Source organism: Arachis ipaensis, chromosome B8 (genome assembly GCF_059453495.1).
Source record: "Arachis ipaensis isolate K30076 ecotype BB chromosome B8, ASM5945349v1, whole genome shotgun sequence".
In the NCBI taxonomy this organism is placed as follows: Eukaryota; Viridiplantae; Streptophyta; class Magnoliopsida; order Fabales; family Fabaceae; genus Arachis; species Arachis ipaensis.
This window is the reverse complement of record NC_142443.1, coordinates 49,279,538-49,294,644: the sequence shown is the minus strand read 5'-3', so window position 1 is coordinate 49,294,644 and position 15,107 is coordinate 49,279,538. Positions and strand designations below refer to the sequence as shown.

Genomic DNA, 15,107 nt, shown 5'->3' with positions numbered 1-15,107 from the left:
TACTTATGTTTTGATTGTACCACTAGGACAAATTATCTAAGTGCATTGAATTAAGTGATTTAAGTTGAAACTTACTTCTTTATTATGATTCTCATATTAAAATTCATCACATGTCTAGTACTTGTTCCTTGTTAATGCTTTGCATTTGTTTAAGTGACTTAACTTGATTCCTATCAAGCTGAGCACTTTTTGTAACAAGTACCTCTCCATGTGACCTTTTTATTATGATTCATGATGAATAAGGAGTTTCCGTTCATTATGGGATTGGTTGTTGCTTATTGTGCTATTTTATATCAATCATACGCTTTCTGGTGCGGTAATTTATAACCCACAAACTAACCAGCAAGTGCACCGGGTTGTTCCAAGTAATACCTCAGGTGAGTGAGGGTCGATCCCACAAGGATTGATGGACTAAGCAACAATGATTGAGTGATTGGCTTTGTTAGACAAACAGAAAATAGTGTTTTGGTGTTCAAAAGACATTAAACAATATAAAGAACATTAAAAGAGTAAGTAAATAAGTTGGGAATAAAGTATGGAGAAGGCAGTTAAGGCTTCAGAGTTATCTATTTTCCGAATTGATTTTTGTTATTAATTTATTTTAATCATGCAAGATTTAATTCATGTCAAACTATATGTGACTAGACCCTAATTCCTTAGACCTTCCTAGTCTCCTCTAAAATTCATCAACTGCCAATTCCTTGGTCAATTAATTCCAATTAGAGGGTGAAGCTTAATTCTAGTTTATATGCCACAAAAATCCTAATTACCCAAATATAAAAGGATTATATGTCACGTATCCTGTTAAATCCAAATAATTAAAATTTAGGAGAATTTGTTTTCAAGCTATTTTTCAAGTAAAGAGCTTTTCCAAGTTATACAAAAACTCAATTAGAACATGGGTCATACTTCCGTTCCACCCAAGTTCATAAAATAAAGAACGAAAACAGTTCTTGAAATATAAATCAATACATGAATTAAAATAGAAAAGAAATAAAATCAATCCATACAATAGACAAAGCTCCTAACCTTAACAATGGAGGTTTAGTTGCTCATGGTTCAAAGAGAAAATAAGGATTCTGATAAAATGTATTTTGGTAGAGGTGGTATGGGATCCCCCAGAGGGAAGTTTTTTTCCCTTTTATATCTAATCCTAATAAATTTAAAATCTATTTTCTAAAACTAAAAAAAAATAATATCTTTTCCTATTTTAAAATAAAAGTTTAAATCAGAATTAATAGGAATCAGCGTTTTCTGCACTTCGCGCTTGTCACGCGTACGCGTCAGGAACGCGCACGCGTCGCTGTGCAACTTTGCTTTTCACGTGTACGCGTCAGGTACGCGCACGCGTCGCCATGGTAAGCTCCAAATCACGCGCACGCGTCAGGTTTCGACACGCGTCGCCCTCGCTGGTCATCTCCTTTAATGATTGTGTTGATTCCATTTGTGCAAGCTTCCTCTCCATCCTTTAGGCCATTCCTGCTCTATATGGCCTTCTTCTCTTTTTCTGGGGAAGCTCCATCAAATCCAACTGAATACTACCTAAAATAAACAGAATTGCACAAGACTCAAAGTAGCATCCACAGTGGCTAAAAGATAATTAATTCTTAATTAAACTCAACAATTTAAATGCAAATTCACTAGGAAAAGATAGGAAAGATGCTCACTTGTATGCGAAATCGAGATCGTTCATTCCTTGGTAACGGCGCTGAAAACTTTATACGCACGTTCATAATCTTAATTCTTTGTCACTACTTCGCACAACTAACCAGCAAGTGCACTGGGTTGTCCAAGTAATAAACCTTACGTGAGTAAGGGTCGATCCCACGGTGATTGTCAGCTTGAAGCAAGCTATGGTCACCTTGTAAATCTCAGTCAGGCGGATTCAAATGGTTATAGAGTTTTAATAATTAAAATATAAATAAAACATGAAATAAAAATAGAGATACTAATGTAATTCATTGGTGAGAATTTCAGATAAGCGTATAGAGGTGCTTAGTTCCTTCTGAATCTCCGCTTTCCTACTGCTTTCATCCAATCCTTCATACTCCTTTCCATGGCAAGCTTTATGTAGGGCATCACCATTGTCAATGGCTACTTCCCGTTCTCTCAGTGAAAATGGTCCAAAATGCGCTGTCACCGCACGGCTAATCATCTATCGGTTCTCGATCATACTGGAATAGGATTTAGTAATCCTTTTGCGTCTGTCACTACGCCCAGCACTTGCGAGTTTGAAGCTCGTCACAGCCATCCCTTCCCGGATCCTACTCGGAATACCCCAGACAAGGTTTAAACTTTCCGGATCTCAAGAATGGCCGCCAATAATTCTAGCCTATACCACAAAGACTCTGATCGTAGATCAGGAGGCTAAGAGATACACATTCAAGCTTATTTACATGTAGAACGGAGTGTTTGTCAGGCACGCGTTCATAAGTGAGAATGATGATGAGCGTCACATAATCATCACATTCATCATGTTCTTGTGTGCGAATAAATATCTTAGAGAAGAAATAGGCTTGAATTGAATAGAAAAATAATAGTACTTTGCATTAATTCATGAGGAACAGCAGAGCTCCACACCTTAATCTATGGTGTGTAGAAACTCTACCTTTGAAAATACATAAGTGATGAAGGTCCAAGCATGGCCGAATGGCCAGCCTCCCTAAAGGTCTAAGATAGCATAAAACTGATCAAAGATTCCTAACACAATAGTAAAAAGTTCGATTTATACTAAACTAGTTACTAGGGTTACAGAAATAAGTAAATGATGCAGAAATCCACTTCCGGGCCCACTTGGTGTGTGCCTGGGTTGAGCATTGAAGCTTTCACGTGTAGAGGACTTCCTTGGAGTTGAACGCCAGTTTGTAACCTGTTTCTGGCGTTTAACTCTGCTTTGCAACCTGTTTCTGGCGTTTAACTCCAGAATAGGGCAGAGAGCTGGTATTGAAAGCCAGTTTGCGTCATCTAAACTCGAGCAAAGTATGGATTATTATATATTTCTGGAAAGCCCTGGATGTCTACTTTCCAACGCAATTAAGAGCGCACCATTTGGACTCCTGTAGCTCCAGAAAATTCACTTTGAGTGCAGGGAGGTCAGAATCCAACAGCATCTGCAGTCCTTCTTCAACCTCTGAATCTGATTTTTTCTCAAGTCCCTCAATTTCAGCCAGAAATTACCTGAAATCACAGAAAAACACACAAACTCATAGTAAAGTCTAGAAATGTGAATTTTATTTAAAAACTAATAAAAATATACTAAAAACTAACTAAATCATACTAAAAACTATGTAAAAACAGTGCCAAAAAGCATATAAATTATCCGCTCATCACAACACCAAACTTAAATTGTTGCTTGTCTCTAAGCAACTGAAAATTAAATAGGATAAAAAGAAGAGAATATACTATAAATTCCAAAATATCAATGAAACTTAGCTCCAATCAGATGAGCGGGACTAGTAGCTTTTTGCCTCTTGAATAGTTTTGGCATCTCACTTAATCCATTGAAGTTCAGAATGATTGGCATCTATAGGAACTTAGAATTTTAAATAGTGTTATTGATTCTCCTAGTTCAGTATGTTAATTCTTGAACACAGCTACTTTATGAGTCTTGGCCGTGGCCCTAAGCACTCTGTTTTCCAGTATTACCACTGGATACATACATGCCAGAGACACATAACTGGGTGAACCTTTTCAGATTGTGACTCAGCTTTGCTAAAGTCCCCAATTAGAGGTATCCAGAAGCACACTCTTTTTTTGCTTTGGACCTCGACTTTAACCGCTCAGTCTCAAGTTTTCACCTGACACCTTCACGCCACAAGCACATGGTTAGGGACAGCTTGTTTTAGCCGCTTAGGCCAGGATTTTATTCCTTTAGGCCCTCCTATCCACTGATGCTCAAAGCCTTGGATCCTTTTTATTACCTTTGCCTTTTAGTTTTAAGGGCTATTGGCTTTTTGCTCTTGGCTTTTGGTTTAAAGAGCTTTTGGCTTTTTCTGCTTGCTTTTTCTTTTTCTTTTATTTATTTTTTTTCTCTTTTTTTTCGCCATTTTTCGTTTCTCTTTTTTTTCGCAAGCTTTTGTATTCACTGCTTTTTCTTGCTTTAAGAATCAATTTTATGATTTTTCAGATTATCAATAACATTTCTCCTTTTTCATCATTCTTTCAAGAGCAAACATATTTAACATTCATAAACCACAATATCAAAAGACATATGCACTATTCAATCATTCATTCAGAAAACAAAAGGTATTGTCACCACATCAAAATAATTAAACTAGTTTCAAGGATGAATTAGAAACCATGTACTTCTTGTTCTTTTATTTTTAGAACAGTTTTCATTTAAGAGAGGTAATGGATTCATAGGACATTCATAGCTTTAAGACATAGACACTTAAACACTAATGATCATATAGTAAAGACACAAACATAAATAAACATAAAGCATAGTAAACGAAAAACAGGAAAATAAGAACAAGGAGATTAAGGAACGGGTCCACCTTAGTAAGGGTGGCATCTTCCTCTTCTTGAAGAACCAATGGTGCTCTTGAGCTCCTCTATGTCTCTTCCTTGCCTTTGTTGCTCCTCCCTCATAGCTCTTTGATCTTCTCTAATCTCATAGAGGATCATGGAGTGCTCTTGGTGCACCATCCTTAGTTATCCCATGTTGGAACTTAATTCTCCTAGGGAAATGTTGATTTATTCCCAATAATTTTGTGGAGGAAGGTGCATCCCTTGAGGTATCTCAGGGATTTCATGGTGAGAAATTTCCTCATGCTCTTGTTGAGGTCCATGATCTCTTGTTTGTTCCATCCTTTTCTTAGTGATGGGCTTGTCCTCATCAATGAGGATGTCTCCCTCTATGTCAATTCCAGCCGAATTGCAGAGGTGACAAATGAGGTGAGGAAAGGCTAACCTTGCCAAAGTGGAAGACTTGTCAGCCACCTTATAGAGTTCTTGAGGTATAATCTCATGAACTTCCACTTCCTCCCCAATCATGATACTATGGATCATGATGGCCCGGTCTATAGTAACTTCAGACCGGTTGCTAGTAGGAATGATTGAGCATTGAATGAACTCCAACAATCCTCTAGTTACAGGCTTAAGGTCCAGTCTTCTCAATTGAATCGGCTTGCCTCTTGAGTCAACTTTTCATTGAGCTCCTTCCACACATATGTCCATGAGGACTTGGTCCAACCTTTGATCAAAGTTGACCCTTCTAGTGTAGGGGCATACGTTTTCTTGCATCATTGGCAAGTTGAACGCTAACCTTACATTTTCCGAACTGAAATCTAAGTATTTTTCCCGAACCATGGTAAGCCAATTCTTTGGATTCAGGTTCACACTTTGATCATAGTTCCTAGTGATCCATGTGTTTGCATAGAACTCTTGAACCCTTAAGATCCCGACTTGTTGAATAGGATTGGAGAGAACTTCCCATCCTCTTCTTCTAATCTCTTGTCGGATCTCCGGATATTCGCTCTTTTTGAGCTTGAAAGGAACCTCAGAGATCACTTTCTTCTTGGCCACTACTTCATAGAAGTGGTCTTGATGGACCTTTGAGATGAATCTCTCCATCTCTCATGACTCAGAGGTGGAAGTAATTGCCTTCCCTTTCCTCTTTCTTGAGGTTTCTCTGGCCTTAGGTGCCATTAATGGTTATAGAAAAACAAAAAGCAATGATTTCACCGTACCAAACTTAAAATGTTTGCTCGTCCCCGAGCAAAAGAAGAAAGAAAGAAGGAGAAGGAGAAGAAAAATGGAGGAGAGTGCGAGAGGTGTGTATTCGGCCAAGGGAAAGAAGAAAGGGATGTGTTGTGTGAAAATGAAGAAGGAATAAGGGGTTTATATAGGAGTGGGGGGAGGTTTAGGGTTTGGCCATTAGGGTTGGGTTTAGGAGGGAAAAGAGTTTGAATTTTGGAGGTAGGTGGGGTTTTTGGGGAAGAGAGGATGGATGTGAATGGTAAAGAGGTGATGGGGAAGGGTGATTGAGGTGATTGGGGAAGGGTATTTGGGGAAGAGAGTTATGAAAAGGTGTGAAGAGGAGAGAAGAAAAGGTGGGGATCCTGTGGGGTCCACAGATCTAGTGGGGTCAAGGACTTAACATCCCTGCTCCAATTACGCGTGTAAAACGCCCTTAGAATGCATGTCTGGCGTTAAACGCCAGCTTGCTGCTTGTTTCTGGCGTTTAACGCCACTTCCATGCTCTATTCTGGTGTTAAACGCTAGTCTGGTGCTTGTTTCTGGCATTTAACGACAGCTTGATGCTTCTTTCTGGCGTTAAACGCCAGTAAGTTCTTCCTCCAAGGTGAGCTATTTTTAATGCTGTTTTTCATTCTATTTTTGATTTTTTAGTAGTTTTTGTGACTTCACATGATCATCAAACTAAAAAAATAAAATAACAATAGAAAATAAATAGATATAATTAAGTAACATTGGGTTGCCTCACAACAAGTGCTTCTTTAATGTTAATAGCTTGACAGTGAGCTCTCATGGAGCCTCACAGAAGTTTAGAGCATTGTTGAGACCTCTCAACACCAAACTTAGAGTTTGAATGTGGGGGTTCAACACCAAACTTAGAGTTTGGTTGTGGCCTCCCAACACCAAACTTAGAGTTTGACTGTGGGGGCTTTGGTTGACTCTGCAGTGAGAGAAGCTTTTCATGCTTCCTCTCCATTGTTACAGAAGGAGATCCTTGAGTTTTAAACACAAGGTTGTCCTCATTTAGTTGCAGGACCAACTCTCCTCTGTCCACATCAATCACAGCTTTTGCTGTGGCTAGGAAGGGTCTTCCAAAGATGATGGATTCATCCTCATCCTTCCCAGTGTCTAGGATTATGAAATCAGCAGGGATGTAAAGGCCTTCAACCTTTACTAACACGTCTTCAACTTGTCCAGAAGCCTATTTTCTTGAGTTGTCTGCCATCTCTAATGAGATTCTGGCAGCTTGTACCTCAAAGATCCCAAGTTTCTCCATTACAGAGAGTGGCATTAAGTTTATTCTTGACACCATGTCACACAGAGCCTTCTCAAAGGTCATGGTGCCTATGTTACAAGTGATGGGATATTTTTGTGGAAAAACAAATTTCTCCAAAACACCCAAAACTAACCGGCAAGTGCACCAGGTCGCATCAAGTAATAATAACTCACGGGAGTGAGGTCGATCCCACAGGGACTGAAGGATTGAGCAATTTTAGTTTAGTGGTTGATTTAGTCAAGCGAATCAAGATTTGGTTGAGAGATTTGTGATTTGCAGAATTTAAATTGCATAGAAAGTAAAGGAAATGGGTGAATTGCATGAAATTAAAGAGAACTGGAATTTAAAGTGCTGAATCTTAAAGAGCAAAAAATTAAATGGCAGAAACTTAGAATGCAAGAAATGTAAATTGCAGAATCTTAAAGTGCAAGAAATGTAATGGCTTGAATTGTAAAGGAAATTAGGAGTTGGATTTACAGAAATTAAACAAGGAAAAGTAAATTGCAACAAACAAAGAAGTAAAGGATGTCTTGAATCAAACCGGATCTTAAAACAGAAATGTAAATAAGCATGAAAATAGTAAACAGGGAATGGGAAATGGGAAATCCGGATCTTAGGACCCAAGAGACTAGAAAACCAAGTCTAGATCTCAATGCCTTCCTAGACCCAACAAGCACAATTGCAAAGGAAATTGTAAATTGCAAAGAAAGTAGATGAAGAAGCAAGTAACCGAAACTGAAATTCAATTAAGCAGAAAATTAAACAAGATCCCAAGGTGAGATTGAAACAGAATTTCTTCCATTCTCCACCCAAAATCCAAGACAAGAAAAGTAAAGAGTGCTGGGCAAGAACAAGGAAGAAGAGAGATCAATTCTCCTCCTAAATTCTCTTGAATTAAAACAACAATGCTAAGAAAAATAAAAGTGAGCTCTCAGCAAACCAAAAAGAAAACTCTTCTCAAAAACTAAAAGGAAAGCTCCCTTAAAACTTAAATTCTAATCTATTTATACACTTTCTTCAAATGGTCTTCAAGCCTTCAATTGGGCCTTTGTTCTTGGTGGAATTGGGTTGAGAGAGGCCTTGGTTGATTGCTCTTGGAGTTTGGAGAAGAACCGAATTGAACCGGGTTGGAATCATGAAAGCTTGAGTAAAAGTTGGAGTAAAAGTTAGGGGCTAACTTTTGCTCTAACTTTTCACATCAGCACCCTTGTTTTGCTGATACCAACGTTGGGGCAAAAGTTAGGGGTCTAACTTTTTCTCCAACGTTGGCCTCCCCTTGCATATTCATGGCACCAACGTTAGCCAAAAAGTTAGGGGCTAACGTTGGCGCAAACTTTTGCTAGTCCAGGGAGTATTTTTCATGCGCCAACGTTAGCCAAAAAGTTAGGGGCTAACGTTGGCGCAAACTTTTTGTGCATCCAGGGAGTGTTTTTCATGCCAAAAGTTAGCCAAAAAGTTAGGGGCTAACTTTTGGTCCAGCTTTTGCCCAAAAGTTAGCCAAAAAGTTAGGGGCTAACTTTTGCTCCAGCTTTTACTTCCTGGTTCATAATTAATCCAAAAGTTTGAGCTAAAGTTTGAGGCAAACTTTTGCTCAAACTTTTTGTTCTCTCTTTCTCCTAGCCCTTCCTTTTTGCATCAACCTTTCTCCAAGCTTTCTTCACCTATCATTAATCAACCAAACACATCAAAGCTATGCTCAAAATCATGAGATATTCATTCTTTCATAATATGTGACAATTATAGCATAAAATCTCATGAAATAGCATGAATTCATACATGGTTGATTAAATCAAAGGAAACATGAAAATCTACCCAATTGGCTTGCTTTTGGCTCAAGAAAGTGCATAATTCAATTGAAAACAAAAGAAAAAGGCTAGTGAAACTAGGCTAAGATGACTTGTCATCACAACACCAAACTTAAAGCTTGCTTGTCCCCAAGCAAGAAATGATTTATTGAGAAGAAAGAATGAAATGGAAGAGGATGTTCATGCTAGTAGAGTGTTATTGGTAGTTCATGGGGTTTTATGTGGATATGTACACACACACCTCTTATTGACTCTTAAGCCTAGAAAGCCTCCTTCAAGCTTCAAGTAACATACTGCTATGACCTCTCATTATTCCTTTATCCTTGGCTATTATCTTGTTCATAAGCTTTATTTGAGTGTCATGTGTAGCAAGTTCATTTCCTTTTCTTTATACTTGACACATTATTCACTATAGACACTTGGCTCACATTCCTTCTTAGAACATTGATGCCCAACACCTCTTTGGGCTACTAAATGCCTTGTAGTTAGGTTGCTCTTGATAGTGGACTTTCAGCTGATGATCCCGGGTTAGTTAACCCAAGTCATCAAGTGTTGATGCACTCCAAAGAGCTTAATAATCCAAGCAGATCCTAATACAAAGACACCACAAGCATATATTCTAAGGTTCAAGCTATTGTTGTCCAGCTTTGTTTCTTTTTGTTTTTCTTTTGTTCTGCCACTTTTTGGCTATTTCTTTTTCTCCCCTTGTTTTTCTTTCTTTTTGTTTTTCTTTCTAAACAAGGATTTTTATTCGATTGAGATTCATAGACAGTAGCTACTTTCTACTTAAGAGGAGACATCCTAGTGTTCTTATTCATTAAAGGTGAGCTACTATACAATCACACATATACCACCACTTACTTTTATTTTACTTCTATCTAATAGAGAACTATTTCACTTCACATTCAAACATTTCTTTTATTGAATTGAAAATGCAGGGGACAAAGCATGCTTTTTGTTCAGTGAAAGTAAACATACAAGCACACACATAGACTAGCTTACTTATTCTAAGAGAAACAAACATGATGCAAACACTATTGATTATGATAACTACTTAAAGATGCAAGGACCACTTAAAACAGACACAATGCATGCTTTCTTAGTGATGAACAAGGAGCAAGTCCACCTTTTATTTGTCATGCTTTTTCTTTCTTCTTTCATACACCTGGTTGCTGGTGTTTCCTGTGTCCATGTCTGTTGTCTGTTGATCCCGCCAGAAACCAGCTCTATTCATTTCTTCCTCTACTCTATCTTCAAGCTTCATTGCATTGCTTACTTCTATCTCACTTCTCCTTTTGAAGAATTCATCAAAAGTTGGAAAAGCTGGATCCATGTTGTGCAGATGCTCTCCAATATAGTTCAGCTTGATTTGACTATTTATGTTGTAGTCGGCTTGGACTTCATATCTTGCATCTTGGAGTGTTGTGAACTCTTTGAGAGCCCTCAAATTTTCAGCCTGCATTTGTTCCAACTTTCCAAATGATTCATGAGATTGAAAAGCATGTTCTTCTTGCATCACAAGGAATCTTGACTCGAATTCACTTTGTTTGTTCATCATTCTTAGCTCCCGTTCTTCTTGTGCTTGTTGGTTTTTCATGTATAGTGAATGGTATTCCTCTTGCCTTTCTTGAATTCTCATGTACTGTTGTGATAATCTTCCAACTGCTTCCTGCATTTGAGTCATGTCCAGATTGTTATGTAGAGGAATGTGCTGCTGTTCATCCTCCTCTTATGGCTCTACATCCTCTTGTAATTCTTCTCCCTCCATTGGTTCCTCTCTTTCCCTTCTTCCATGTGGTCTTCGGCCTTGATGTGCTTCAGGAGCCATCATCATTCTCTCAATGGTTATAGGCATGCCTTGGTTTAACCACATTGGATTCTCCTCTTCCATTGGCACTTTAGCCTTTGCACACAACCTCCAAATGGTACTCGGATAGTACAACCAAGACCCGGCCGAATTCTTCTCAGCAAGCTTTTGAATGTCCTTTGCCAGAATTTCATGAACTTTTACCTCTCCTCCCACAATTATGCAATGCAACATAATAGCTCTATTCTTGTTAACTTCTGAGGTGTTTACTGTGCCCAGAATTGATCTTTTCAACAACTCATACCATCCCTTTGCTTCCGGGGTAAGGTTAACTCTCTTCAAATACTTGTATTTATTCTTGTCATCTCCTTCCCACTCTGAGTTCTCCATACAAATATCTCTAGCAATCCCATCGTAATCCGGATCACCATTTACCCTTTGGTGGTATCCCGGTTCACTAAAGCGAACTGATTTTAGTCCCAAGACTTTCTTGATTGCATCCGAGCTGAAATCTACTTCCACTCCCCGTACATAGCTCTTGTATGTTGGGGCCTCACTCATGTCAAGCCTTGAGACATTGGCATAGAACTCTCTTATGATATTAGCATTGATTCGGGTGATTGGTGATATGAGTTCCTTCCACCTCCTCTTTCGAATTTTGTCCATCATTTCTTGGCATCCATCATCCGGCAGCAAGAGTGGAATTTCTGGATATATCTTCTTCTGATTCATCCATTCAATTTGCATCTGATGGTACCGAGATTTGAATCTCCATTGGTCATATTCAGGGGTGCTCTCCTCCACCATGGGATCTTTCCCTCTTCTTCGTTTGGTTCTTGAGGAAGAGGCCATGATCACTTGGTTGTTTGAGACTCTTGAGGTTAAAGGGAGTGTGAAGATTGTTAGAGATTTTGATATGTGTCTTGGAGAAAGATGAAATTTTGAGGCCGAGCTTGTTATGATGAGAAATGATGAAGGGAGGTTTAAATGGTTGGAGTGCAAGGATTCGGTCACATGCATGGCTTGGAGGTGGTATGTCATTTAAATGAACAATGAAGGGCTAGGATGCAATTAGATACTATGTGAATCAAAGGTGTGCATGTAAGGATGAATGAAGACAAAGCTTCCTTCTTCAATTGTCTCTGCCGTGATCATTTCAAGGAGTGGCAGATTCTCTTTTTGAGGCATGTGATGAAATTTTGTCCTCATGCTATGCTTTCCTTTGTCTTGTCTCTTTCATAAAGTGTTCTTTGACCACCTAGTCATCACAACAAGACAACACACATTAGCTATATCAAACCATGGCAATAGTGCTTCTTTTCATTAACACTATATGAATCATCATTCCTTATATCCATTTGAACCGTGACTTTCCTTGGAGGACACCAAACTTAATGTTTGGTCATATAGTTGAAAATATGTGGTTCTCCCTCCAACTAGTGAAATTGAAATCCCAATGTCATTCTTGGTCAAATGTTTATAAGAAATGTTTTCATCATAATTTTCCTTTTTCTCTCTCTCTCTTTTTTTTTCATGAAGGATCAATTGTATCCCTAAATCTGTGCATCAAAGTTTGGTGAACACCAAACTTGTATCTTGCTTAAGGGGTAAATGTGAGATGCTAGTGGTAAATCACAATTGATGCCTTCATCACAGAATATGATTTCTTTTTAATTGAAAAGTCTCAGTAAGAGATAATGTATGATCATTGATGCATGATTTTTATTTTCATGAGGAGAGAAACACCAAACTTAGTGTTTGGTCATATGCTAGGCATATAATGTGAAAATATTTGTAACACTGGTTTGGTGTGCTTGAAGGCACACCAAACTTTAGAAGTCTTAGCATATGAAAAAAAAATTTTGCATTCATTGAGTTAGTCCATGAAAACAAATTTCATGCTCAGATGATCATAGTTTATTGAATTTAAAATGACATAAATCTTAAATCATGGGTTGCCTCCCATGGAGCGCTCTTTTATTGTCACTAGCTTGACATTGGGGCTTTCTTTTATGGTGGTTGAGGATTGTAGTGCCTCAGCTTGTCTCCCCTGACTGTGATCCTCCTCTTTGTTCCCTGGTGTTCAATTTCAGCGTGCTCTAATGAGAGTATGTTGCTGACAGTGTAATAGTCATCAGTCTGTTGGCTTGCTCCCAGCTGTTGATATGTTAGTTGCACTTTGTCACCTTTGGAAAGCCCCTCTGTTGGAATCTTCCTGTTCTTCCAACCCTTTTTTGTTTTGTTTCTGCGTTTCATCCTTTCTTTCGTTGAACTTTCTTTTCTGGCCGTAGGCTTACCTTGGGGATCTTTAATCCTTTCAGTGGCTAATACTCCAATATTCTCTTGGACTTCTTCATCAGTTTGCACAATCTTTTGCCTTGGGATGTTGTTGTGAATCACCTTGTTGCTTTCTTCTTTTAAGTGTGATTCTTCCTTGTCAAGTTCCATATAGTTTTTCTTCTCATTACCAAACTGTGCTTCTGGTAACACCTTCAGAGTGACACTCTTGTCATGCATTCTGAGAGTTAATTCTCCTTCCTCTATGTCTATGATAGCTCTAGCAGTGGCCAAGAATGGCCTTCCCAGAATAATAGAGTCACCATCATCCCCTTCTGAATCTAGAACCACAAAATCTGCAGGGTATATGAAATTGTCCACCTTGACCAGAAGGTTTTCAATCATACCCCTGGGGTATACTGTTGACTTATCTACTAGCTCTAGAGATATCTGTACTGATTTAACTTCCTCTATATGCAGCTTTTTTACCAAGGAGGATGGTATTAAGTTGATAATTGCTCCTAGATCGCACATTGCTTTAGTGATGGTTGATTCCCCAATGTTGCAAGGTAGCAAAAAGCTCCCTGGATCTTCAAGCTTAGGGGGAAACCCTTTTTGAATCAAAGCCCTGCATTCCTCAGTGAGCAGTATGGTTTCCTTCTCATGCCAACTTCTTTTCTTGTTGATAAGCTCCTTCAAAAACTTGACATACAGAGGCATTTGCTCAAGTGCTTCAGCCAAGGGAATATTGATTTCCAGCTTTTTGAGAGTCTCAAGGAACTTATGAAATTGTTGGTCCTTGGTTTCTTTGTTGAGCCTCTGGGGATATGGCAGTGGAGGTGTGATGCTCCTTCCTATTTGCTGCTGTACCTGAGTCACTTCTGTTGAACCGTGTGGCTGGTTGTCTTTCTCTTTGAGTTTCTCAGTTCTCTTGTTTGGCATCACAACTTGATCCTTGGCTTCATCTGCCTTTGTTTGCTCCTCATCTTCTATTGCACTTTTGCTGCTCTCTGCTTGCTTCTTAGTAGTGTCATTGTTGCTTATCAATGTTCTCCCACTCCTTAATTGTATTGCCTTGCATTCTTCCTTAGGATTTGGGATTGTGTCACTCGGCAGTGAGCTTGAAGGTCTCTCAACAGAAATCTGTTTGGAGATTTGCCCCATCTGTCTCTCTAGGCTCTTCAGGGATGCTTCATGATTCTTGGTTGTCATTTCCTGGTGTTTCAACATTTTTTCTATCACGGCTTCCAAGTTAGTGATTCTTTGGGCTTCAAGTGATACCTGAGGTGGGTTATGAGATGTGGGTGGTGGATGGTAGGTATTTTGGTTGGTGGGTTGGTTATTAGATTGGTACTGGTTGGGGTTGGGGTAGTTATTTTGAGGTTTTCTGTTGGGGTTTTGGTTAGTCTGTTGCTGGTTGTAGTTTTGGTTGCTTCTTGGGTTGTTTTGGTTTGAGTTCCTCTACCATGGTTGTTGGTTTTGGGTATGATTATCTCCCCATCTGAGGTTTGGATGGTTCTTCCAGGATGGATTGTATGTATCACCATACACTTCATTTGGTCCTTGGTTGTGCATATACTGTACTTGCTCTTGTTGTTGTTCTTCTTGAGTTCCTTCATTCTGTCCCCATGTGGTTGATGGTTGGCTAGTGTTAACTGCTGCAACTTGGAGACTATCAATCCTCTTGGCCATTTGCTCAAATTGTTGTTGAATTTGCTGCTGCATCATCTTGTTTTGAGCCAAGATTGAGTCCACTCCTTCTAGCTCCATTACTCCTCTTCTTTGTGATGGTTGGCGGTTTCTTTGATGAGCAAAGAAATATTGGTTGTTAGCCACCATATCAATGAGATTTTGAGCTTCCTCTGCAGTTTTCATGAGTTGCAAGGAATCTCCAGCTGAATGATCCAAAGCTTCTTGAGATTTCAATGTTAAGCCCTCATAGAAATTCTGTAGCTTATCCCACTCAGTGAACATTTCAGGAGGACATTTCCTGATTAGAGCCTTGTATCTCTCCCATGCCTCATGGATGGGTTCAGCCTCCATTTGTGTAAATGTTTGTACCTCAGTCTTCAACCTTATGATCCTTTGAGGTGGGTAAAATTTGGCAAGGAACTTGGTTACCAGATCATCCCAATTGTTGATGCTGTCTCTTGGAAAGGATTCCAACCATTGAGTGGCCTTGTCTCTGAGAGAAAATGGGAATAGCAATAGCTTGTAGTTGTCAGGAGGCACACCATTAGTTTTA

General features: G+C 39.0%; 1 pseudogene; it reads right to left on the bottom strand.

Annotated features, from left to right (window-relative positions):
* Positions 1-12,595: 12,595 nt before the first annotated feature.
* On the bottom strand, positions 12,596-14,905 carry LOC148548008 (uncharacterized; annotated as a pseudogene).
* Between the last annotated feature and the right edge of the window lie 202 nt (positions 14,906-15,107).